Source organism: Ptychodera flava, chromosome 9 (genome assembly GCF_041260155.1).
Source record: "Ptychodera flava strain L36383 chromosome 9, AS_Pfla_20210202, whole genome shotgun sequence".
NCBI lineage: Eukaryota > Metazoa > Hemichordata > Enteropneusta > Ptychoderidae > Ptychodera > Ptychodera flava.
In genome coordinates, this window is record NC_091936.1 from 12,869,205 (window position 1) to 12,895,683 (window position 26,479).

The following is a 26,479-nucleotide window of genomic DNA, read 5'->3' on the forward strand; positions in this document are numbered from 1 at the left end:
GCTATCCATCAAGCATCAGCAGAGTCTAACTGTCAGCATAGCAATGTTAGTATCACAAACCCCCACAGCCAGCACTTGATGGGCTGTGGCAAACTCTTATTAATTCCACCACGCCTAGTCAAATCGAAAAATACCTCTCCACTTCAGATAAATTTAAAGAAATAATTATGCAATCATTGCTACGTAATCTGTGTCGAAATTTGAAGAAAGCAATAATGCAAGTTCTAGTCTTCTCTGAATTATGTATTAAGACCTGTAAGATGTAAGACAACAGTCAAACGTCACACACAAAAACACAATATCCATTTATATATATATATATATATATATATATATATATATATATATATATATATATTTTTTTTTTATATGTATACAGATGTCTTCTTTGGAAAGTGCAGTGCTTCAGTCTCATTGGAAAGTACAGTGCTTCATGCAAAAAGTAGAACGTTACAAATAAAAATACAAATGAATTCAAGTGCAAAGTAATGATATCTGCATTAAACTTAAACAACAGATATTATTACTTTATACTTGAATTTATTTGTGATATATATATATATATATATATATATATATATATATATATATATATATACAGTGTGTGCATGAGAGAGAGAGAGAGAGAGAGAGAGAGAGAGAGAGAGAGAGAGAGAGAGAGAGAGAGAGAGAGAGAGAGAGAGAGAGAGAAAGAGAGAGAGAGAGAGAGAGAGAGAGAGAGAGAGAGAGAGAGAGAGAGAGAAAGAGAATTATCTTACCTGCTGCCTGAACCTGTCTGTTTTCTGACTAAGTGACACACAGCCCTGCCATGCACAGCTTACATACATACATACATACATACATACCGGTTCATACATACATACATGCATACATACATACATACATACATACATACATACATACATATACATACATACATACATACATACATACATACTGTGTGTGGGCTGTGTGTTACCGGTGTTATGTGACCTGTCAGCCTGTGGTGGGAGGCCATGCAATGCCGGTAACACACAGCCCTGCCATGCACAGCAAGCATACATACATACATACATACATACATACATACATACATACATACATACATACTAGCTCTGCATGGCAGGGCTGTGTGTTACCGGCGTTATGTGGCCTCCCACCACAGCCTGTGGTGGGAGGCTGTATAACGACGGTAACACACAGCCCTGCCATGCACAGCTAACATACATACATACATACATACATACATACATACATACATACATACATACCCCCGGTACATATATACTAGCTCATGACGGGACGCTTGCATCTAAAAAACTGTGCACTTTTTGAGCTCTTTCTGCACTGATAATATGCAATCTACAGTAGTTATATTTAGAGGTTATTACCCAATATCGCCTGTTCCTGTGTCGTATCAGCATGAGTGTCATTTGTGCTGGGTCAGACACGAGACGAAGTCGAGTGTCTGACACAGCACAAATGACACGAATGCTGATACGACACAAGGAACAGGCGATATTGGGTAATAACCGATTTATCATATACCCATGCCCATAATTTTAGGGAATTTTAACTAATAGAACGAAAAACCTTTAATTTTGAGGCTTTACTTTATTGCGCCTTGCGCATAAATATCAGAATGTTTATGTGAACAGGCTTCATTCATAAAGTATACGACGAAGATGTCAACATCACGCGCGACATCGCTGCAAGTCGTCCATATCTCAATGAAACCCAAGAAGAAAGACACCGGGATACAAAAATCGTCATACAGAAGAAACATTTTAAGGTGCAATATGCTATTACAACTGTATACCGATCAAAAACTGCTCAGCTTTAAATCTATCCTGATTTCGATCGTCGTACGGCACGAAGCTCGAGCGGAGAGGGGACGCCATTTTGTTAGTTTACCTTTAGAGTTGCAATGTCAACAGTCGTCGCACGCGCGACATCGCTGTCACGCCACGCGCTCACTACCTGTTCAGTGGAGACCGTGCACAGCAGTGCCGGCGCCGTGCGAACGGCAGAATGTTTGCTAGAACTTGACCAAAAAAATACCATGGGAAAACATTTCAAGACTCAACCTGATATTTCCGTATTTTGCAGCCAGAAATACCCGCGTTCCTCGAAGCCCTTCAAGTTTTTACGTCGGGGACATCGCTTCCCAGGCGGGGAGCGGCGGCCATTTTGTTGTTTACGTTGTTTACCAACAAACTGCTAATGTTCGGGAAAACTCTAAAACTGATGACGTTCATCGTGCATATCTCGACGTTTACAGTGAAGTATCACGGCCGATATTTTACATTGAACGTCACTCAGATGTAGCAATATGGGCATGGGTATATGATAACAGATATAATCAGACATTACATAACGCTTAGTCAACAACTTCAGATACCAATAGCTTGGCCGGTACTACTTTATGCCATTGCAAGGTATATATTGTACAGCGAAGCGGCACAAACTCAGTCTCGTGTAAACCTTGACAACAGTATTATCATTTCAGGACATCGGAATTTGTTCCCACTTTTATTAATTTGAACTAACATATGGCGTGTAGTATATTTATAGGTCCTATTCTGTGAAAATTAGGGTACAATGTTCAAAGAACTTCAAGGCGAACGATTATCTGTATGAGTGAAGTGTGTAACACAAAGATGTCTTCCCTGTACACCCACTTAATTGCTATCTCTAATCACATATTGCAAACAGCTTAGGAGATGGCAAATAACTTTAATTAGGAGCTCCATAGCCCTTCAAACCCCTATTTCAAGGGTGAATGTGCATTGAATATGCATTGTTTTTTAGATGGAAACGTCCCCTAATGTCTGCATGGCAGGGCTGTGTGTTACCGCATTATACGGCCTCCCACCAGAGGCTGTGGTGGGAGGAGACATAACGACGGTAACACACAGCCCTGCCATGCACAGCATACAGACAGACATACATACATACATACATACATACATACATACATACTAGCTCTGCATGGCAGGGCTGTGTATTACCAGCGTTATGTGGCCTCCCACCACAGCCTGTGGTAGGAGGCCGTATAACGTCGGTAACACACAGCCCTGCCATGCACAGCTAACATACATACATACATACATACATACATACATACATACATACATACATACATACATACATACATACTAGCTCTGCATAGCAGGGCTGTGTGTTACCGGCATTATGTGGCCTCCCACCACAGCCTGTGGTGGGAGGCCGTACCGGTATAACGCCGGTACAGCCCTGCCATGCACAGCTAACATACATACATACATACATACATACATACATACATACATACATACATACATACATACACACATACATACATACATACATACACATACACACACATACATATATACACACATACACACACATACATACATACATACATACATACATACATACATACATACATACATACATACATACATACATACATACATACATTAATACATACTAGCTCAGCATGGCAGGGCTGTATGTTACCGGCGTTATGTGGCCTCCAACCACAGCCTGTGGTGGGAGGCCGTATAATGCCGGTAACACGTACACAGCCCTGCCATGCACAGCTAACATACATACATACATACATACATACATACATACATACATCGCATCCCACCACAGCCTGTGGTGGGAGGCCGTATAACGCTGGTAACACACAGCCCTGCCATGCACAGCTAACATACATACATACACATACATACATACATACATACATACATACATACATACATACATTTAGTTGTGCATGGTAGGGCTGTGTGTTACCGGCGTTATGTGGCCTCCCACCACAGCCTGTGGTGGGAGGCTGTATAACGCCTGTAACACACAGCCCTACCATGCACAGCTAATATACATACATACATACATACATACATACATACATACATACATACATACATACCCCTGGTACATACATAGTAGCTCTGCATGGCAGGGCTGTGTGTTACCGGCGTTATGAGGCCTCCCACCATAGCCTGTGGTCGGAGGTCGTATAATGATGGTAACACACAACCCTGCCATGCACAGCTAACATACATACATACATACATACATACATACATACATACAAGGAAAAAATAACATGCTTTATGTTTCATGAAGCGATATGAAGTATTAAACTTTCATCTCTAAGTTGTAAATAACCAAGGTTGCTACTATATAATAGAATCGTCAGTTATATTTAAACCTTTATATAGGTGACCGTCAACCTGTAATAACTAATGGAGCTGAAGTTTTTCATATTGCCGTTGGTCAAAGAGGGATACTACCCCGCACTGACAGGCTGAACTCAAACTCAAAATAACTGCATGTTTCACACAGTTCATCGATCAAATGCGAGGTGTTTGCCGGGAAAAAGAGTCCCTGCACATACCGGTATGTCATTATTCATAATCGCTGCCATTAACATAGTATATTTCCCAAGGGACACACGGCGACACGCGTATGCATGCAGGTCCGTAAGCGCATATACGCGTGGCCATTTCGACGCGAGCGCAGTAATCAAGATATGAAAATTCTTTCAGGTTCAGTTTTTTTATTTCTCTATATAATGGCGAAATTTTAGTGTCCTTCAGTTCATTTGGGAATTTAAAAACAACTGTTGGTTTCAGAATTTTGAATTTCGACACTCGCGTTATAAAAACAACCATCTTTTCTACAGTCGGTGAAATCGATGTGTAATCTGCCATAGCCGTCAATGGAGTAGCAATATTCATTGACTGCACGGCGAATACGGCAGTTTCAGCCTGACTTGATTTCAACAAAAGTTATCAATAGTGATTGAAATTATAGTTGTAAGGCTCAGAAATTATCAAACAACAATTGTATGATTTTAAAATTTTGAATCATGGTATGATAAAACTATCAATTTGATACGATTTTCTTGGGAAGGTGGTTGTTGCTATGAAGTTAGCGTTTGCCTGGTAACCGGCAATAGCAGTGAGAAATAGTGACATTTGGCAACCTGCCGAATCGAATATTGCCAGATTTGTCAAGGGAAAGTACATGTAGTTAACAAACTCTTTGAAGTATCAATGTAAATATACATACCTGGCTTCAATAATTATAAACACTCACAACAATCGGAGTCGTTTTTGCTTCCGCTGCACGACAAGTGAGCGCGCCATTATGGCCTAATTAATATTCATGAGCCAGAAAATAGGGGGACGTTTACATTGGACAAAGAGGGCGCCTCCTGGGCCAGCGTGGCTCCTTCAAACTGGAAGTTTATTTTTGGAAGAATATTTCTGTGAAATCCATCAAGAAATGTAAATACTCAAAACTCCTTGTTTTAGATATGCTTTGTTTCAAATTGAAGTAAATTTGTGTGATTGTATTTTTGGGTCATTTTCTCCCATTTTTGAGCAAACATCTCTGAATCCTATTGACTGATTTTTAATGCAGTTCACCATGGGCTATGTGACCCAGTGCCACAGTTATTATACAACAACTCTGATCATATGGGAGTGACACCGTCTTATTGGCAGTATTTTTTAAATGTCCTCTAGGGGAGGCTGTTACCCAATACAGTCATTTCCACCAACTTTAAATCATAGGGTTTCCGTAAAATCATAAAAAACAAATGCTTTTGCTGGGCTTCTTAAACGTCCTGTAAAATTGAATCATGGGAAAAATGGCTCCATTGAGCATGTCACAGGTCTAAACCATTATCTTGCAGGTAAAAACACTGAAGACCTTGTGACAGTTCAATGACCAAATGCCAAAAGAAAAAAACTAAAGACAGGTCCTATTAACCGTAATGTGTATTAAGCGGACGCTCAATGCAAACAAAAGATATACAAATACACAGTGTTCAGCTTGTGAATTCAAAGTGTATGTGTGTAGAATGCATTGTTACTGTTTACATTTTAATTTTAGTCCGGACTAAAATTTATTTATCAATAACAATGTTCATTATACACATATGAGCTGTGCTGATAAGCTATATAGTGGACATTTCTACATGATTTATACGTTTAACAATAAACTAGTTCAGTAAATACCGGTATACAGAACAAAAATGCTGAAAATCACCAAAAGTTACAGCTACTGTGGCTGTAAATCTGTTTCATGGCTTAAAGGAGTTTCTTTTGCCAAAAAAATAGCACTGTGTCTGACCGTCCACCAATGTGCAGTTTTCTGGGTACAGAAACAAGTGGTTTCCTTGAGATTCTCTGACAAAATGTAAGCACCACACTAGACTTTTTGGAAGAATCTGAATAGAATGATATCATCCAGGGCTCCAATAATGTACAAAGTTTAATAGAGAAGTATTGTTGTGATGAATGCTGTATATTTATCTGAGATATCTCCCGATATGGATGGGGAGAGGTTCTGTAGAGAATAGAACTTAATGTAAACATTCCAATTGAAATTTTCCATTATTTCATCTTGTTTATTGAGATAATTACAGTCACCAGAAACTTCATTTGGACAATCTCACATCTGATAGAATTACATGTGTTGTGAATTTGAATAATTCTGTGTATGTTGTAGTCTATTCAGTTTCTGTTTTTCCAACCACGCTAATTCAGCTACCCACTTAGGCCAGTACTTTCTCACTGATTTTGCTTTTTTCTTGGGAAGGCTATTCGCAACCTTCCTGTGCAGGTTGACAGTGTAGACACTGTATTGGATGATGTCTCCTTGTCTGAATCCAGTGTAGTTATCATCCGGTTATTACAATTTGTCATCCCAATACTCCGTTCAGAATTAGAATTAAGGTATGTATAAATGTTTAATTTGATTGTGTTAATTAATGAGTACAATGAAATGAAGGTAAAGTGATATCTTTCAAAAACTCGCATGATTTTGTTAGATCAAAATTTTTTGGAATAACACATGTCTGTTAAAAGGTATAATTTATGTCATTGTTGTGTATAAATAGTAGTGACAACTACAGCGGCACATAAATAATATTTCTATCTCACCGGAGTTTCCTCATATAATTAAACAACTAACAGTTATGTGTACAAAAACACCATGTAGGGTTTAGGGTTAATTGAATGTGTATGTAGGCCTGGTGTGATGTTCAGTACTGTATGGTCACACACATCTTGACTTACACAGCATATAGAGATAATGAGATTTGTGTAGGCCTGGTGTGATGTCCTATGTGGACACACATTTTGACCCACACAGTAAACATGTACCGGTACACATCTTGACCCCCCACATTAAACATGTAGAGATTATATTAGATTTGCGTAGGCCAGGTGTGATGTCCAATGTGGACACACATCTTGATTACTCAGTAAACATGAAAGATAATTAATGTTGTGTAGGTTTGGTGTGATGTCCTGTGTGGCCACACATCTTGACCCTCACATTAAACATGTAGAGATTAAATTAGATTTGCGTAGGCCAGGTGTGATGTCCTATGTGGATACACATCTTGATTACACAGTATACATGTTCAGATAATTAATAATATTGTGTAGGCCAGGTGTGATGTCCAATGTGGACACACATCGTGATTACACAGTAACATGAAAGATAATTAATGGTGTGTAGGTTTGGTGTGATGTCCTGTGTGGCCACACATCTTGACCCTCACATTAAACATGTAGAGATTAAATTAGATTTGCGTAGGCCAGATGTGATGTCCTATGTGGATACACATCTTGATTACACAGTATACATGTACAGATAATTAATAATATTGTGTAGGCCAGGTGTGATGTCCAATGTGGACACACATCTTGATTACACAGTAAACGTGTACAGATAATTAATGTTGTGTACCGATAGGCCTGGTGTGATGTCCTATGTTGAAACACATCTTTACTCACATAATAAACATGTATAAATACTTAATATAATATGCTGTGTAGGCCAGGTGTGATGCCCTATGTTGACACTTATCTTTACTTGCACAATAAACATGTATAATTGATGCTGTGTAGGATTCACACAGTAAGCATGTATCTAGAAAATTACATTTGTGTAGGCCTGGTGTGATGTTCTATGTGGATACACACATTTTACTCACACAATAAACATTTTACAGATGGTCAGATTTGTGTAGGCTTGAGTTTATATCCTATAACCATGACTGCACATTCAAAATACAGGACAACTGGAGAGATTGTAGTGTTCATTTAGATAGTTGTGTCAATAAGTGCATATGAGAGACCATGACTGCATATTCAAAATATGGGATAGTGGAGTGATTGTCGTGTGCATGTGGATAGTTATGTCAATAAGTGTAGATGAGAGACCATGACTGTACATTCAAAATATGGGATAGTGGAGTGATTGTTGTGTGCATGTAGATAGTTATGTCTATAAGTGTAGATGAGAGACCATGACTGTACATTCAAAATATGGGATAGTGGAGTGATTGTTGTGTGCATGTAGATAGTTATGTCAATAAGTGAAGTTGAGAGACCATTACTGTACATTCAAAATATGGGGTAGTGGAGTGATTGTTGTGTGCATGTTGATAGTTATGTCAATAAGTGTAGATGAGAGACCATTACTGTACATTCAAAATATGGGATAGTGGAGTGATTGTTGTGTGCATGTAGATAGTTATGTCAATAAATGTAGTTGAGAGACCATTACTGTACATTCAAATTATTGGATAGTTTGAGAGATTGTAGTTTTGTCAATAAGTGTAGTTGAGGGACCATTACTGTAAATTCAAAATATGGGATAGTGGAGAGATTGTAGTGTGCATGTAGATAGTTATTTCAATAAGTGTAGATGAGAGTCAATTACTGTACATTCAAAATATGGGATAGTGGAGTGATTGTTGTGTGCATGTAGATAGTTGTGTCAATAAGTGTAGATGAAAGACCATGACTGTACATTCAAAATATGGGATAGTGGAGAGATTGTAGTGTGTGTGTGGATAGTTCTTTCAATAAGTGTAGATGAGAGACCATATCAGCACATGCAAAATATCTGATAGTGGAGTGATTGTCGTGTGCATATAGATAGTTATTTAATAAGTGTAGATGAGAGACCATGACTGTACATTCAAAATATTGGATAGTTAGATTGATTGTAGTGTGCATGTAGATAGTTATGTCAATAAGTGTAGATGAGAGACCATGACTCCAACTTCAAAATATGGAATAGTGGAGTGATTGTTGTGTACATGTAGACAGTTATGTCAATAAGTTTAGATAAGGGACCATGACTGTACATTCAAAATATTAGATAGTTGGATAGATTGTTACGTGCATGTGGATAGTCTTGTCAATAAGTGTAGATGAGAGACCATGACTGTATGTTCCAAATATTAGATAGTTGGATAGATTGTAGCGTGTATATGGATAGTTATGTCAATAAGTGTAGATGAGGGACCATGACTGCACTTTCAAACTATGGGATAGTTGGAGTGATTGTCGTGTGTATGTGGATAGTTAATGTCAATAAGTGTAGATGAGAGACCATGACTGTAAATTCAAAATATAGGATAATGGAGTGATTGTTGTGTACATGTAGATAGTTATGTCAATAAGTGTAGTTGAGAGACCATTACTGGACATTCAAAAATTGGATAGTGGAGTGATTGTTGTGTGCGTGTAGATAGTTATGTCAATAAGTGTAGATGAGAGACCATGACTGTACATTCAAAATATTGGATAGTGGAGTGATTGTTGTGTGCATGTAGATAGTTATGTCAATAAGTGTAGATACTGTACATTCAAAAATATGGATAGTGGAGTGATTGTTTAGTGCATGAAGATAGTTATGTCAATAAGTGTAGATGAGAGACCATGACTGTACATTCAAAATATTGGATAGTGGAGTGATTGTTGTGTGTATGTGGATAATTATGTCAATAAGTGTAGATGAGGGACCATGACTGCACATTCAAACTATGCGATAGTTGGAGTTATTGTCGTGTGCATGTAGATAGTTATGTCAATAAGTGTAGTTGAGAGACCATTACTGTACATTCAAAATATGGGATAGTGGAGTGATTGTAGTGTAGATGTAGAAAGTTGTGTCAATAAGTGTAGATGAGAGACCATGACTGTACATACAAAATATGGGATCGTTGGAGTGATGTACCGGAAGTGTGTATGTATATAGTCTTGTCAATAATTGTAGATGGGAGACCATGACTGTGCATTCAAAATATGGGATAGTGGAGAGATTGTTGTGTGTATGTGGATAGTTATTTCAATAAGTGTAGATTGAGATGCATACTGTCACATTCAAAATATCTGATAGTGGAATGATTGTAGTGTGCATGTAGATAGTTATTTAATAAGTGAAGATGAGAGACAATGACTGTACATTCAAAATATGGGATAGTCTGATTGTTGTGTGATGTAGACAGTTATGTCAATAAGTTAAGATAAAGGACCATGACTGTACATTCAAAATATTAGATAGTTGGATGATTGTAGTGTGCATGTAGATAGTTATGTCAATAAGTGTAGATGAGAGACCATGACTGTACATTCAAAATATGGGATAGTGGAGTGATTGTCGTGTGCATGTAGATAGTTATGTCAATAAGTGTAGATGAGAGACCATGACTGTACATTCAAAATATTGGTAGTGGAGTGATTGTAGTGTGCATGTAGATAGTTATGTCAATAAGTGTAGATGAGAGACCATGACTGTACATTCAAAATATGGGATAGTGGAGTGATTGTTGTGTGCATGTAGATAGTTATGTCAATAAGGTAGATAGACCATGACTGTACATTCAAAATATGGATAGTGGAGTGATTGTTTGTGCATGTAGATAGTTGTGTCAATAAGTGTAGATGAGAGACAACATGACTGTACATTCAAAATATGGGATAGTGGAGTGATTGTAGTAGTGTGTATGTGGATAGTTATGTCAATAAGTGTAGATGAGAGACAATGACTGTACATTCAAAATATGGGATAGTGGAGTGATTGTAGTGTGCATGTAGATAGTTATGTCAATAAGTGTAGATGAGAGACCATGACTGTACTTTCAAAATGTGGGATAGTGGAGTGATTGTTGTGTGCATGTTGACAGTTATTTCAATAAGTTTAGATAAGGGACCATGACTGTACATTCAAAATATTAGATAGTTGGATAGATTGTATCGTGCATGTGGATAGTATGTCAATAAGTGTAGATCTAGAGAGAGACCGTGACTGTACATTTAAAATATAAGATAGTTGGATAGATTGTAGTCTGTATGTGGATAGTTATGTCAATAAGTGTAGATGAGGGACCGTGACTGCACATTCAAACTATAGGATAGTTGGAGTGATTGTCGTGTGTAGGTGGATAATTATGTCAATAAGTGTAGATGGAGAGACCATGTCTGCTCATTCAAAATATTGGATAGTGGAGTGATTGTTGTGTGCATGTAGATAGTTATGTCAATAAGTGTAGATGAGAGACCATGACTGCACATTCAAAATATTGGATAGTGGAGTGATTGCTGTGTGCATGTAGATAGTTATGTCAATAAGTGTAGATGAGAGACCATGACTGTACATTCAAAATATGGGATAGTGGAGTGATTGTTGTGTGCATGTAGACAGTTATGTCAATAAGTGTAGATGAGGGACCATGACTGTACATTCAAAATATAGATAGTATAGTTGGATAGATTATAGTGTGTATGTAGATAGTTATGTCTCATAAGTGTAGTTGAGAGACCATGACTGCACATTCAAAATGTGGGATGTTGGAGTGATTGTGTGTGCATGTAGATAGTTATGTCAATAAGTGTAGATGAGAGACCATGACTGTACATTCAAAATATTGGATAGTTAGATTGATTGTAGTGTGCATGTAGATATACTTTTCAATAAGTGTAGATGAGAGACCATGACTGTACATTCAAAATATGGTGTAGTGGAGTGATTGTTGTGTGCATGTAGACAGTTACTTCAATAAGTTTAGATGAGGGACCATGACTGTACATTCAAAATATCAGATAGTGAGTAGATTGTAGCGTGCTGTGGATAGTTATGTCAATAAGTGTAGATACAGAGAGAGACCTGACTGTACATTCAAAATATTAGATAGTTGGATAGATTGTAGCCGTATGTGGATAGTTATGTCAATAAGTGTAGATGAGGGACCATGACTGCACATTCAAACTATGGGATAGTTGGATGTTAGGGTGTGTTGTGTTGTGTGGATAATTATGTCAATAAGTGTAGATGGAGAGGCCATGACTGCAATTCAAAATATTTGATAGTGGAGTGATTGTTGTGTGCATGTAGATAGTTATGTCAATAAGTGTAGATGAGAGACCATGACTGCACATTTAAAATATTGGATAGTGGAGTGATTGTTGTGTGCATGTAGATAGTTATGTCAATAAGTGTAGTTGAGAGACTATTACTGTACATTCAAAATATGGGATAGTGGAGTGATTGTTGTGTAGATGTAGATAGTTGTGTCAATAAGTGTAGATGAGAGACCATGACTGTACATTCAAAATATGGGATAGTTGGAGTGATGTAGTAGTGTGTATGTATATAGTTTTGTCAATAATTGTAGATGAGAGACCATGACTGTACATTCAAAATATGGGATAGTGGAGAGATTGTAGTGTGTATGTGGATAGTTATTTCAATAAGTGTAGATGAGTGCATATCAGCACATGCAAAATATCTGATAGTGGAATGATTGTAGTGTGCATGTAGATAGTTATTTAATAAGTGTAGATGAGAGACAATGACTGTACATTCAAAATATGGGATAGTCTGATTGTTGTGTGATGTAGACAGTTATGTCAATAAGTTTAGATAAGGGACCATGACTGTACATTCAAAATATTAGATAGTTGGATAGATTGTAGTGTGTATGTAGATAGTTATGTCAATAAGTGTAGATGAGAAACCATGACTGTAAATTCAAAATATGGGATAGTGGAGTGATTGTCGTGTGCATGTAGATAGTTATTTAATAAGTGTAGATGAGAGACCATGACTGCACATTCAAAATATTGGATAGTGGAGTGATTGTTGTGTGCATGTAGATAGTTATGTCAATAAGTGTAGATACTGTACATTCAAAATATGGATAGTGGAGTGATTGTTTAGTGCATGAAGATAGTTTTGTCAATAAGTGTAGATGAGAGACCATGCATGCCTGTACATTCAAAATATGGGATCGTTGGAGTGATGTACCGGTAGTGTGTATGTGGATAATTATGTCAATAAGTTTAGATGAGAGACAATGACTGTACATTCAAAATATGGGATAGTGGTGTGATTGATGTGTGCATGTAGATAGTTAGGTCAATAAGTGTAGATGAGAGACCATGACTGTACTTTCAAAATATGGGATAGTGGAGTGATTGTTGTGTGCATGTAGCCAGTTATTTCAATAAGTTTAGATAAGGGACCATGACTGTACATTCAAAATATTAGATAGTTGGATAGATTGTAACGTGCATGTGGATAGTCATGTCAATAAGTGTAGATCTACTAGACGAGAGACCGTGACTGTACATTTAAAATATAAGATTGTTGGATAGATTGTAGCCAGTATGTGGATAGTTATGTCAATAAGTGTAGATGGAGAGACCATGTCTGCACATTCAAAATATTGGATTATGGAGTGATTGTTGTGTGCATGTAGATAGTTATGTCAATAAGTGTAGATGAGAGACCATGACTGCACATTTAAAATATTGGATAGTGGAGTGATTGTTGTGTGCATGTAGATATTTATGTCAATAAGTGTAGTTGAGAGACCATTACTGTTCATTCAAAATATGGGATAGTGGAGTGATTGTTGTGTGCATGTAGACAGTTATGTCAATAAGTGTAGATGAGGGACCATGACTGTACATTCAAAATATAAGATAGCTATAGTTGGATAGATTATAGTGTGTATGTAGATAGTTATGTCTCATAAGTGTAGTTGAGAGACCATGACTGCACATTCAAAATGTGGGATGTTGGAGTGATTGTAGTGTGCATGTAGATAGTTATGTCAATAAGTGTAGATGAGAGACCATGACTGTACATTCAAAATATTGGATAGTTAGATTGATTGTAGTGTGCATGTATATACTTTTCAATAAGTGTAGATGAGAGACCATGACTGTACATTCAAAATATGGGATAGTGGAGTGATTGTTGTGTGCATGTAGACAGTTACTTCAATAAGTTTAGATAAGGGACCATGACTGTACATTCAAAATATCAGATAGTTTGATAGATTGTAACGTGCTGTGGATAGTCATGTCAATAAGTGTAGATCTACTAGATGAGAGACCGTGACTGTACATTCAAAATATTAGATAGTTGGATAGATTGTAGCCAGTATGTGGATAGTTATGTCAATAAGTGTAGATGAGGGACCATGACTGCACATTCAAACTATGGGATAGTTGGAGTGATTGTCGTGTGTAGGTGGATAATTATGTCAATAAGTGTAGATGGAGAGACCATGACTGCACATTCAAAATATTTGATAGTGGAGTGATTGTTGTGTGCATGTAGATAGTTATGTCAATAAGTGTAGATGAGAGACCATGACTGCACATTTAAAATATTGGATAGTGGAGTGATTGTTGTGTGCATGTAGATAGTTATGTCAATAAGTGTAGTTGAGAGACTATTACTGTACATTCAAAATATGGGATAGTGGAGTGATTGGTGTGTAGATGTAGATAGTTGTGTCAATAAGTGTAGATGAGAGACCATGACTGTACATACAAAATATGGGATCGTTGGAGTGATGTACCGGTAGTGTGTATGTATATAGTTTTGTCAATAATTGTAGATGAGAGACCATGACTGTACATTCAAAATATGGGATAGTGGAGAGATTGTAGTGTGTATGTGGATAGTTATTTCAATAAGTGTAGATGAGTGCATATCAGCACATGCAAAATATCTGATAGTGGAATGATTTTAGTGTGCATGTAGATAGTTATTTAATAAGTGTAGATGAGAGACAATGACTGTACATTCAAAATATGGGATAGTCTGATTGTTGTGTGATGTAGACAGTTATGTTAATAAGTTTAGATAAGGGACCATGACTGTACATTCAAAATATTAGATAGTTGGATAGATTGTAGTGTGTATGTAGATAGTTATGTCAATAAGTGTAGATGAGAGACCATGACTGTAAATTCAAAATATGGGATAGTGGAGTGATTGTCGTGTGCATGTAGATAGTTATTTAATAAGTGTAGATGAGAGACCATGACTGTTTATTCAAAATATGGGATGGTGGAGTGATTGTTGCGTGCATGTAGACAGTTATGTCAATAAGTGTAGATGAGGGACCATGACTGTACATTCAAAATATAAGATAGCTATAGTTGGATAGATTATAGTGTGTATGTAGATAGTTATGTCTCATAAGTGTAGTTGAGAGACCATGACTGCACATTCAAAATATGGGATGGTGGAGTGATTGTAGTGTGCATGTGGATAGTTATGTCAATAAGTGTAGATGAGAGACCATGACTCTACATTCAAAATATTGGATAGTTAGATTGATTGTAGTGTGCATGTAGATACTTTTCAATAAGTGTAGATGAGAGACCATGACTGTACATTCAAAATATGGGATAGTGAAGTGATTGTCGTGTGCATGTATATAGTTATGTCAATAAGTGTAGATGAGAGACCATGACTGCACATTCAAAATATTAGATATTTGAATAGATTGTAGTGTGCATGTAGATAGTTATTTCAATAAGTGTAGATGAGAGACCATAACTGCACATTCAAAATATGGGATAGTGGAGTGATTGTAGTGTGCATGTGGATAGTTATGTCAATAAGTGTAGATGAGAGACCATGACTCTACATTCAAAATATTGGATAGTTAGATTGATTGTAGTGTGCATGTAGATACTTTTCAATAAGTGTAGATGAGAGAACATGACTGTACATTCAAAATATGGGATAGTGAAGTGATTGTCGTGTGCATGTATATAGTTATGTCAATAAGTGTAGATGAGAGACCATGACTGCACATTCAAAATATTAGATATTTGAATAGATTGTAGTGTGCATGTAGATAGTTATTTCAATAAGTGTAGATGAGAGACCATAACTGCACATTCAAAATATGGGATAGTGGAGTGATTGTAGTGTGCATATAGATCTATAGTTATGTCAATAAGTGTAGATAAGAGACCATGACTGTACTTTCAAAGTACAGGATAGTTGGAGTGATTGTAGTACAGTATTTGCTTTACTCATGCAATGATTTATTTTGTTTTATCAACATTATCGGTTAAGTGAGACTTGATTTTTGAGATAGGTATTGTTCCATTCATCAGGCAAAAAGTCAGAGCCATTTGTTCATGCATAAATTGGCAAGTTACACTGTTTATCAGTTGCTCATTTCAGGCCCCAAGCTAAAAGTCCCATTCATTTAAAACTTGCTATGGAGGTATCTAAAGATAATGTCAGTCCGATAAGAGGAAATGTTGTTGAAATTTGGATAATTGTAATTTTTGCTCAATTTTCCCTGTTTTTTGGTAAAAAAGCCTTTTTTCTCTGAAACCGCAAGTCCAAATTCCAATTCATTTGAAATGTGTTATCACAGATCATAGGGGTGATCTCAGTCTGATTTGTCAAAATTGTTGTGAAATTTACAGCTACCCACTTAGGCCAGTACATTCTCACTGATTTTGCTTTTTACTCGGGAAGGCTATTCGCAACCTTTCCTGTGCAGGTTGACAGTGTAGATACTGTATTGGATGATGTGTCGTTGTCTGAATCCAGTGTAGTTATCATCCGGTTATTACAATTTGTCATCCCAATACTCCGTTCAGAATTAAGGTATGTATAAATGTTTAATTTGATTCTGTTAATTAATGAGTACAATGAAATGAAGGTAAAGTGATATCTTTCAAAAACTCGCATGATTTTGTAAGATCAAAATTTTTTGGAATAACACATGTTTGTTAAAAGGTATAATTTTATGTCATTGTTGTGTATAAATAGTAGTGACAACTACAGCGACACATAAATAATATTTCTATCTCACTGGAGTTTCATCATGTAATTAAACAACTAACAGTTATGTGTATAAAAACACCATGTAGAGTTAATTAAATGTGTATATGTAGGCCTGGTGTGATGTTCAGTACTGTATGGTCACACTGTTTATCAGTTGCTCATCTCAGGCCCCAAGCCAAAAGTCCCATTCATTAAAACTTGCTATGGAGGTATCTAAAGATAATGTCAGTCAGACAAGAGGAAATGTTGTTGAAATTTGATAATTGTAATTTTTGCTCAATTTTCCCTGTTTTTTGGTAAAAAAGCCTTTTTTCTCTGAAACCGCAAGTCCAAATTCCAATTCATTTGAAATGTGTTATCACAGTTCATAGGGGTGATCTCAGTCTGATTTGTCAAAATTGTTGTGAAATTTACATAATTGTGTTTTTGAGGCAATTTTTTGCCACTTTTGGTCAAAAAATTGTTTTCTCTGAAACCACAAGTCCAATTCATTTGAAACTAGGTATAGAGGTTCCTAGGTGTGATATCAGTCAGATTGCCTGAAATTATGGTGAAATGGTTTTTTCTTGATTTTGGTAAAAAGTCTTTTCTCTGAAAGTGCAAGTCCAATTCATTTAAAACTTGGTAATGTGGACCATAGGGGTGATCTCAGTAGGATTTGTCAAAATTGTAGTGAAATTTATATAAATTATAAAGTTACACAATAACATAATGGCAAATGTACATAATTTTCATGAATTTCCATTCAAGATCTTGTTTGCTATTCTCATCTTACATTTCTAATTCATAACACTCGTGAACAAATGTTCAAAACAAATGTGGGAACAGTGTCCATGACGCTATTTTTTAAAAATACACTTTAAAATTACTCTAAAGCTTCAGCTTTTGATGCAAAAAATTTCACCAGCAAGTTGAAAGATTGTGTTCTATCTGAACTCGCGGCTTGCAGCATTTGCCCTTGTTATCTGAACACCAAAGTTAGTAATTACTTAGCAACTTGGCAGAGCATTCAGCTTTATACCAAGACATTTACCAAAACAAAGTCTAGTGTGTGGGTGTGGGAAGTCTGATACAACTCAGTAGGCAGCCCCACTGAGTAAACTGATCTGTTTATGTTGGTCAAACCATTTTTGACTGGCAATATTACAAATGTAAATGGAAGAATTTTTGAAGGGGGAAGTAAATACTGTGAGTAAAACAATAATTTGTGGTTACTTTGAGAATACGGTACATCATTCAATGGTCAACTGTGTTTGGACTGTGTAAGTGGTAAATGGTTTATAGCAACAGCCGCTTATCAGTTGACTCAGTAGGGCTACCTGCTGAGTTGTCTAAAACTCTGAAGCAGTAAAACAGACTTTGGTTTAGGCAACTCTGCTGCATATTGCTAAGTGCTCAGCCAAGTTTCAGGGTAGTTTGTGTGTTCAGTAGTTCAGATTCAACTGTAACAATTTAAAATTCAAAAGCTACCTAATCTCTGCTAACATTGTAGCACTTTTGACTTGGTTTCTAGTGAGGATTATTGGGATTTTGAACAGTTAATACCTTTCATATAATACCTTTTTTGTTGATGAGAGCATCACACTGCATGCCCTTGGCGGTATATTTTTTTCTCTACGTAGCATAAACCAGTTTCTTGTTCTGCTCCCTGAAGCAGACTTGAAGGCATATTAGTCTTCAAGCCCAAGCAATGCCAACGTTTTGCTATTTTCTCAGTATTTTTCTTACATGTTTCAACTCCATTTTCTTGTTCTACTATTGATACCTTACAAAAGCTTCAATCATAAGTTTCTTAAGAAAGCCTGTACATGAGTAATGGCCACTATTATTATTGACAAATGAATTTTAGTCTAGACTTTAATTCATTTTAGATCTTGTAATGTCCATGCGTCTGTCCGTTCACGCAGATATCTCAGACATGCCTTGGTCAATTTCTTTCAAACTTTGCACAAGGATATTACCCTACCCCATACAGATGCACGTCAATTAATTTGTTTCACAATGGAATATGGAATTAAATTTGGCCGTGTTAGAGGACTCTTTAGTTTCACTCTCCATAGACTTCCATTTATCAGGCAGTTCTCCATAGACTCCTATGTAAAAGGTAGTTCTCCATAGACTTCTATGTATAAGACAGTTCTCTGTAGACTTCCTTGTATAAGGGCCACAAAAAATAAAAATTTACTTTCTCATCGTATTCATATTGGAAAAATGATGCAGTGACACAGTTTTATTACCTCAATTTTTAGAGCAAATAAGGCTAGAGTGCTAATTTTTGTACACATAGCGAAGCATGGTGTCAAAACATTTCGCCACCATGTCAACTGAGGTCAAAGGTCATTGGCCTTAAATATCACACAAATTTGAATGAGCAGATAACTTAAAGGGCTAGATAGTTCATATTTGGTAGGTTACAGCACCTAATGGTTAACTGTCACATACCTTATTAAAGGGACATTATTTGTATCTTTGACCTCATATTGTTGCAAACAAGCAGTAGCCGACCATAGACAACTTCAATCCCATTTGCGTACACCTTATAGAAAAACCTTGGGTCTGAGGTTTATGGAGGTTACTGTTAACCTCAGAGTTGGCAGGTTTACCTGCGATCAGTAACCACACTGCAAACTGCTATCTGGGCCGCTGTAAGCATCCGCGTGTAAAAAAAATAAACCACACAAAGTGAAAGTCAAAAGTGCAGTATTGCAGTTTCGGGATTCCCTATTACTAATCCAGTTTGCTCAGTTACATTTTGACGGTCAGTTTTTGATGGAGATCTTGACGGCCAATCCTGCTCTTAGATACACCATTCTTTACTGCTACAGAGCACATTTTAGAATGGGCATTTCAAATGCCTACCAGTACCAGCTGACAACGACAAGGCCTATAATTGCGGATCTTTTTCATCTCGTTTGTTCCTCCATATGCATATGTAGACTTGCCCAAAGCCTTTGTGCATAGAAATGTGAAAACAGAGTAAAATGACGGGATATTAACTTCAGTAGACAGTCAGGTTATTGTCGAGGTGATCGCGAAATTGAGCAATGTACCGGTACTTTGGCGACTGACACTTACATTATGTACCGGTACATTGTTGGGTGAAAGCTAACTCTGCGTGGCAGGGCTGTGCCAAACCGCTGGCAGCACCTCGGTTGCGGCGTGCAGTTTTCTCCACCAAAAACAACCCATTTTAATCCAAAACTTGCATTGAGTTTTGTTTTCAAGCATACCCACCTCGCCTTGGTACATGATTAGCCCTGCGTACAGGTCTGTGTGTTCCCAGCGTTATAGGGCGTGGAGGCCGTACGCAGGGCTTTACTCGTGTAGGTACATGATGTGCTCAGCTGCGCTTCTTACGTAAAGTCCACTTTTTGGAGTGGGTCGGAGGCACAGAGGCCGTAAGCGAATGGGTCTAGGCAACTGTAACTGTGATGTACTCACTTTTGGTTCGAAATGCGATTCAACTGATACAATTAATTACACGATGCACAGAGAATAACAACTTTCAAACAGATCTTGTGTGTCGAGAGATGACTCCAATCGCGAGCAGTATCAATGACTGTAGTACTCGCCCGGCGCTTGTGTCACAATGTCACTGATGCTACACACCGTGCAGTGTTCAGTCCGAGTGCGATGTTTCCAGGTTCAACAAGTGATCATGTCGTGTTTGTAAAACGAACCAACGTATTGGCAAGAAAATGTCCTAAAACCCTTAAAAATTGACGAAGTTTTGCTAACGATCAAATGCACAGGAAATGCATTACTCTGTACCTGTTTCACTATTACCACAGCAATCTGACATCGATCGTTTTAGTTTTACCATTGACCCAATTGCGTCTATGGTTTCATTTGTTTCACAGTCCGTGTCATCGATACTAAATTGAAACTTAAAAGCAAATGCCCTGCTTAGTTTCACTATTTGACAGTAGTTTGTGATACGTGCATTTGTTTATGCGCCGTGTGCTCCTCGATATCCATTGTGCTGAAGTTAGTATGTAGGTCACAGGCCTTTTATGTTCCAGCTGTACTTTGATGGTTGACGTATGCGTAGTAATATTGGTTATGTGCAGGGGTTCAATCATGGCGGTTGGTTCAAATCGCGCTGACGCCCTTACCAACATTGAACCTTGCCGTAAAGAGCAAGAATGTGGTTTCACATATCCTTGAAGCCATCCATAGTCACAATTTAGGTCTTCCATTGATTTGACCGGGGATTTCAGTCATCGAAAAAATGAAAAAAAAGTCAAAAGATACAAATAATGTCCCTTTAATTATTATGCATATGGTATTTAATTCTAGGCTAACCAATAAGGCTACAGTGCTTATTTTTGGTACACAGTGCGAAGCATGGGATCAAACCATTTCGCCGACATGTCAACTGGGGTCAAAGGTCAATGACCCTAAATATCACAAAAATGCGAATTACTAGGTAACTTAAAGATATACTGTCACCTGTTCCAATTGTGCCATAGTTACTATGGAAAGAGAAAATCTAACCAACCACAGAGTTTAAGCGGGTGGCCACTTTTTAAAAACAGCGCCCTCACATGGGCATTTTGAATACCAAGGAATGCCCCTTTGACCATACATGGGGATATTTAGATTACAGGTGATTGTATACCTTTAAAGGGCTAGATGGGTAATATTTCAAAGGTTAAAGCACCTATTGCAAATTAACATATACCTCATAGATTATGTACATACCTAATTCTAGGCAAACCAATAAGGCTAGTGCACTAATTTTTGGTGCACATGCAGACACTCTCGAATCTGGGTCCGAAATTTGCATATTTCTAAACTATGCAAATAATATGTTAATGAGGTTTGGTCATCCGCAGGTACAATCCAAGCATTAGGGGAACGCTCCATTAACTTAGAAGTACCAGAGGATTTATCTCTATGTCAACATATGCGAACAGATTACCTTTTAGAGTAAACAGAACATTAGCACTGCCGGAACTACTTTTAGCATGGCCAATGCCAGTCGGCGCCTGACTTGATGATGGCTCCCCTGTCCGGCATTCAGGATTTCCGACCAGCGTTAAAAGTGCCGTCTAGCACTTGCTGTTACTTTGAGGTCATCATTTAGTTCATAAAATTGCATTAAGAGTTTACAAAAACAATGGTACTATAGAATCCCTTTCAATAAAATGCTGTTAATTAATGTACGCTGATTTTGCAAATAGAAAGCTATTTTAGCTGGTTGAGGGTACATTCACAAAGATCATTGCCCTTTGAACTAAAGTTTTCCTGTCGCACAATATCTCTGTACGATCGAAAGTAGACAACTGAAGATTTTTCGCTTTGTATGAATGTTTATAACCTTATAAAAGAAAGAACGGTAGCGAAAATCAGCACAACAAAACAGGACTTTTACTAAAACGTACTCTTTCAATTTCAGTTCAGACTCAATGAGTGGCATTGCGGAAAGGTGCATGCAATGCAATGAAAGTCACTAGCAAACTTTGGTGTCAACGGATCCAGTCTTTGAATTATCAATGAACACTCACTTATTTTTCTGGTCAAAGAGCCAAAGGCTACTTGTCCATCGCAACAAGCCCCTCTGTTTGCAGCGTGTTCATTTTTAGCCAGATGCCGGCCAAATTGACCGGCTACTTCCGTATTTTGGCCAGCTACTTTTCAGCGATGTTTCGCTCTCTAGCCCCGAAATTCTGGTTTTGATGATAATATTTTGATATTTTTGTTGTCTTGCAAGCCGGAGATAACATTTCAGAAGTGCCGATGTGGCTATATGTAGTCTAGCAATTTACGCCCACGAATAGCCGACCATTGCTGAATAAAGCCGACATTTGTTTCTCTCAAACGCGAAAGAGAAGAAAGAGTCTCAAACGCGGAAGAGAAAGTCGACGCTTGAGAGCTTTGGTTTTCTGCGTAAGAGTAGGGCCTTGTCTGATGGGTTTGGTAGGTTTTTGATCAAAAGTAAAGCGACCAAACGTTACTGAGTCTCATTTTTATGTAAAACTGTGAAAGAGGCTCCCCACCTAACCATCCAACTATCTTGTGAATTTTGCGTACGGTCTCTCGCTGCTGCCTCAGCTGAACTCGGCTACATACTCGGGTATGTAAATTTGGTTTATATCCCCAAGTAAAATCGTCTTGTGCAGAGTTCATAGTTTGTATACATATTCATAGTGTATATCTGCATTCTGATTGGAAGTTTGAATGCTTTCTGACCTTGCCAACGAAAACGACGCAGTGTTTAATGCTGGCGTGCAGCACTGAGAAGGGGCAAATGCGGAAGTAACTTGTCGACGAGTATTTTGCTCTAGCGACTGTTTATTTGAAGATACCAGGCTATCATTCTTCACAATGATACTTGTTTTGCTATTTACTTCCTTGGTAGGAATTATTAGTGAATTTATAACATGAAACCCGTTTTTATACCATTTGTGCACGGCAACATCGCCGAGGGAAGTGTATGCAGTACAGCATGTACTGTGTGGGTTTCACGCTGTGTTGGTATACCGTACCGGACTATCGGCTCCATGCGTGAATACGTGATGACATACCTATTACACATATGAATTTATTAAGCTTAGAAGCAGTCATTTTTCAGTCTAAATTAAAATTGTTTAAATTCAATGAGAACGCAGTTGAACTTTATGTATATACACATGTGTATCATTTGTTTTAATGATCAGCCACCTTGGTGTTGGTAGTAACATGGATGTACATCCATGGTAGTAATTGTACAGACAACAGTTTGTGAATGACAGAAAATTGATCAGGATATACATCAGTCATCGGAACTGTCTCCATCTTCTTCTTTGTCATCTTCATCTGTGTATTCTACTACTTCAACCATGTTTTCTTCAGCAAGATCATATTTGATATTGATCTCATCAATTTCTTTGATTTCCGATGCTTCTGTGGTTTGCCCTTTGTTGATTTTGTCAAAAACAATGTCATCAATTAAGCTGTCACTCTGATCTCCAGTATTGGCACAATTTAAACAATTGCACCCTGGGCCACAGGCATTATTTGACTTTGTACATTTGCAAAATTTATTTTTGCACCCAGATTTTTAACATTACACCCTTTGGTATAGAATGCCATCCTTTCCTGTACTTGGGACAAATTTTCTGGTGAATCCCATATGGGTGATAACTTGTTACCATTGACAACATAGCCAGAGTTGTCATATCCACATAAGACAATCTGGCCCCTTTCTGACTGTGACCATGAATCAGAGATGAAACAAGTTCTGAGCCAATGGTATTTTAAAGCTGTTGGGTTTGGAATTAGATCCTCCTCCCTCTGAATTCTAACTTGGATGGTATTTCTGATTTTTTCAAGCCACTGAATATGTAATTCCAATTCAGTGTCAAATGTTTCATCTCGTTTCATGGCTTTAAACTGGTCATATGGCTTTAAACTGGTCATATGGGCTGTCATGTTGTGATTCAAACTCACTGTGATGTTTCTGGTAGTAAATAGTTCCAATTAAAAGAAAGAGAGACAGCTAGGTCTTTCTCCCAGGTGCCACACTCTGTGTCTGCAAGAGTGCCTAAGGTCGCGGAGGCAATTGCACCAGAAACAAATTCTGAATATTGGAAAAATTCTTTCTGAAATGCTGCTTTTCCACAGCCAACAAAAATGACAAAAAAGTCACAACCGGATGTGATATAGAGAGTTTGGAGACATTTTGCTCTTATGTCTTGATCAATTTAAGCAAGATCTGGATCATTTGCTTAGGCTTTAATTAATTTATTTAAATGTACATGTGACTGATCACCTGCACGTGCACTGAGCTGTATAAAGATGTTTCTGTCTGATAGCTCAGATGCCATCAGAGGTAATCCGATGTGGTAAACATCTGTATCTGGCGAGTATATGAGTATGTTATTTTTTACTTAAACAGGGACATGGCGCCATATACGTGTATCAGTTTCTTCATGATTTGAAAAATATGCAGGGTATTCATGAGAAGGGTAATTTCCACTCACAATTATTGCTTTGTCTTTCTTTTGCCCATCAAAACCCCCTGCAATGACAAACTCCTTGTCAACTCCAAGGTAGGGCTTCAGAAAGTCTGGAATTTCTCCACACAGAAAATTCACCAATAACCGCTTAGTTTTTCGTCACCAAAAAAAAACATCCAACTTTCTTTTGGAAGTACTGTTTGCAGGTCAATTGATTCATATATGCTGTACATTTTTTTGCTTTACCATCTCTACGTGCTCTTTCCAAATCTTTAGGACTTGGTAAAGTTTCAAAAAATATAATATTACAAATTGATCGGATCTTCAACGTTCAAAAATTAGTTGGGAATTTACAACACAGGGCAATATAGATGGACACCAGCAAGGGATGTCAGCAAATTTTTTTATTTGCTTCTGCTTGTGACAAGAACAAGTCTAGATATGGATGTCAGCCTTACCTAAGAATACTTTCAATGATGTGTCAGTCACATTTGACCAGCATGGGTAAAACTAATCTTGTAGACAAAAATCTGGATAATTCTATGCTATAGATAAGTACTTTTAATAAAAGGGAAACCCTGATTTCTCTGCCTACACAATATGCATTTTGATTGTTATGATAATGGTTTAATATACTGTTTAACTCTTACACTGTTTAAACTTAGTAAACCAATCACCAGATAACTGAGTACTGGTATTCTTGTTTCCATTTTTGTAGGGGTGGATTGTTCTGGGGAACACCATAGGATACACTCTATGATTAAATTAATTCATTGTTTGATTTACTGCACAAGTTTGATGAAATTCTCAATTTTCCATGTTGTCAGCACACTTGTAAATGTGGAACAAACCACAAAAAAAAAACAGTTTAAGACTTCACTGGACACAAATAATGACACCACTGCTCAAGTGTCATCAGGCTAGGCTGACAAACTGAATCAATATTGAGCATATCATGCTAAAATACAGCAGCTATAATACTAAAAAATTCTGAAATCTTATGAATTTATGTAACTCAGAACTGCAAAGTAAACAACAAAACCAACATCTTGTGCACACCATTGTTTAAAATAACAGTGACTGACAGGCAAAAATAACAAAACAGCAAACATGGAATTTAGCCATTTTCATATTGGCCATTAAAGGACAAAGTCACTCATTTTTGACCAAATTTTGGTCATATATATATATATATATATATATATATATATATATATATATATATATATATATATATATATATATATATATATATATATATATATATATATATATATAAACACATACATACATATATATATCACACAGGTGGAGATACGGGCCATGTGATAAATATATAAATATATAAAAAAAAAATATATATATATATATATATATATATATATATATATATATATATATATATATATATATATATATATATATATACACACACAATACGGGTGGTTTCAAGTAGAAACTAAAATGTCATTACACTATGTGTTTCACATTATTGTGATCTTCAGACGAGAATGATCAGTTATTCGACGTGGCAAGCCTTATGTTAGAGGCTAGTATTTAGTACATTTTCCAGTATTTCCTGATTAAAGATTGATATACTTGCCTGATCATCATGAGAAACGTCTGCT

General features: G+C 37.1%; 1 protein-coding gene and 1 long non-coding RNA gene across 2 annotated transcripts in view; both read left to right on the top strand.

Moving 5' to 3' along the window:
* LOC139140034 (uncharacterized) overlaps positions 1-26,479 on the top strand; it is a 60,911-nt gene that overhangs the window by 10,232 nt on the left and 24,200 nt on the right. The gene's annotated exons all lie outside the window — the stretch shown is intronic.
* LOC139140033 (uncharacterized) overlaps positions 1-26,479 on the top strand; it is a 42,912-nt gene that overhangs the window by 4,280 nt on the left and 12,153 nt on the right. The window contains exons 2-3 of the long non-coding RNA XR_011553933.1: positions 6,589-6,725; positions 16,597-16,728. This is a non-coding gene — a long non-coding RNA (uncharacterized lncRNA). The remainder of the gene's footprint in view (positions 1-6,588; positions 6,726-16,596; positions 16,729-26,479) is intronic.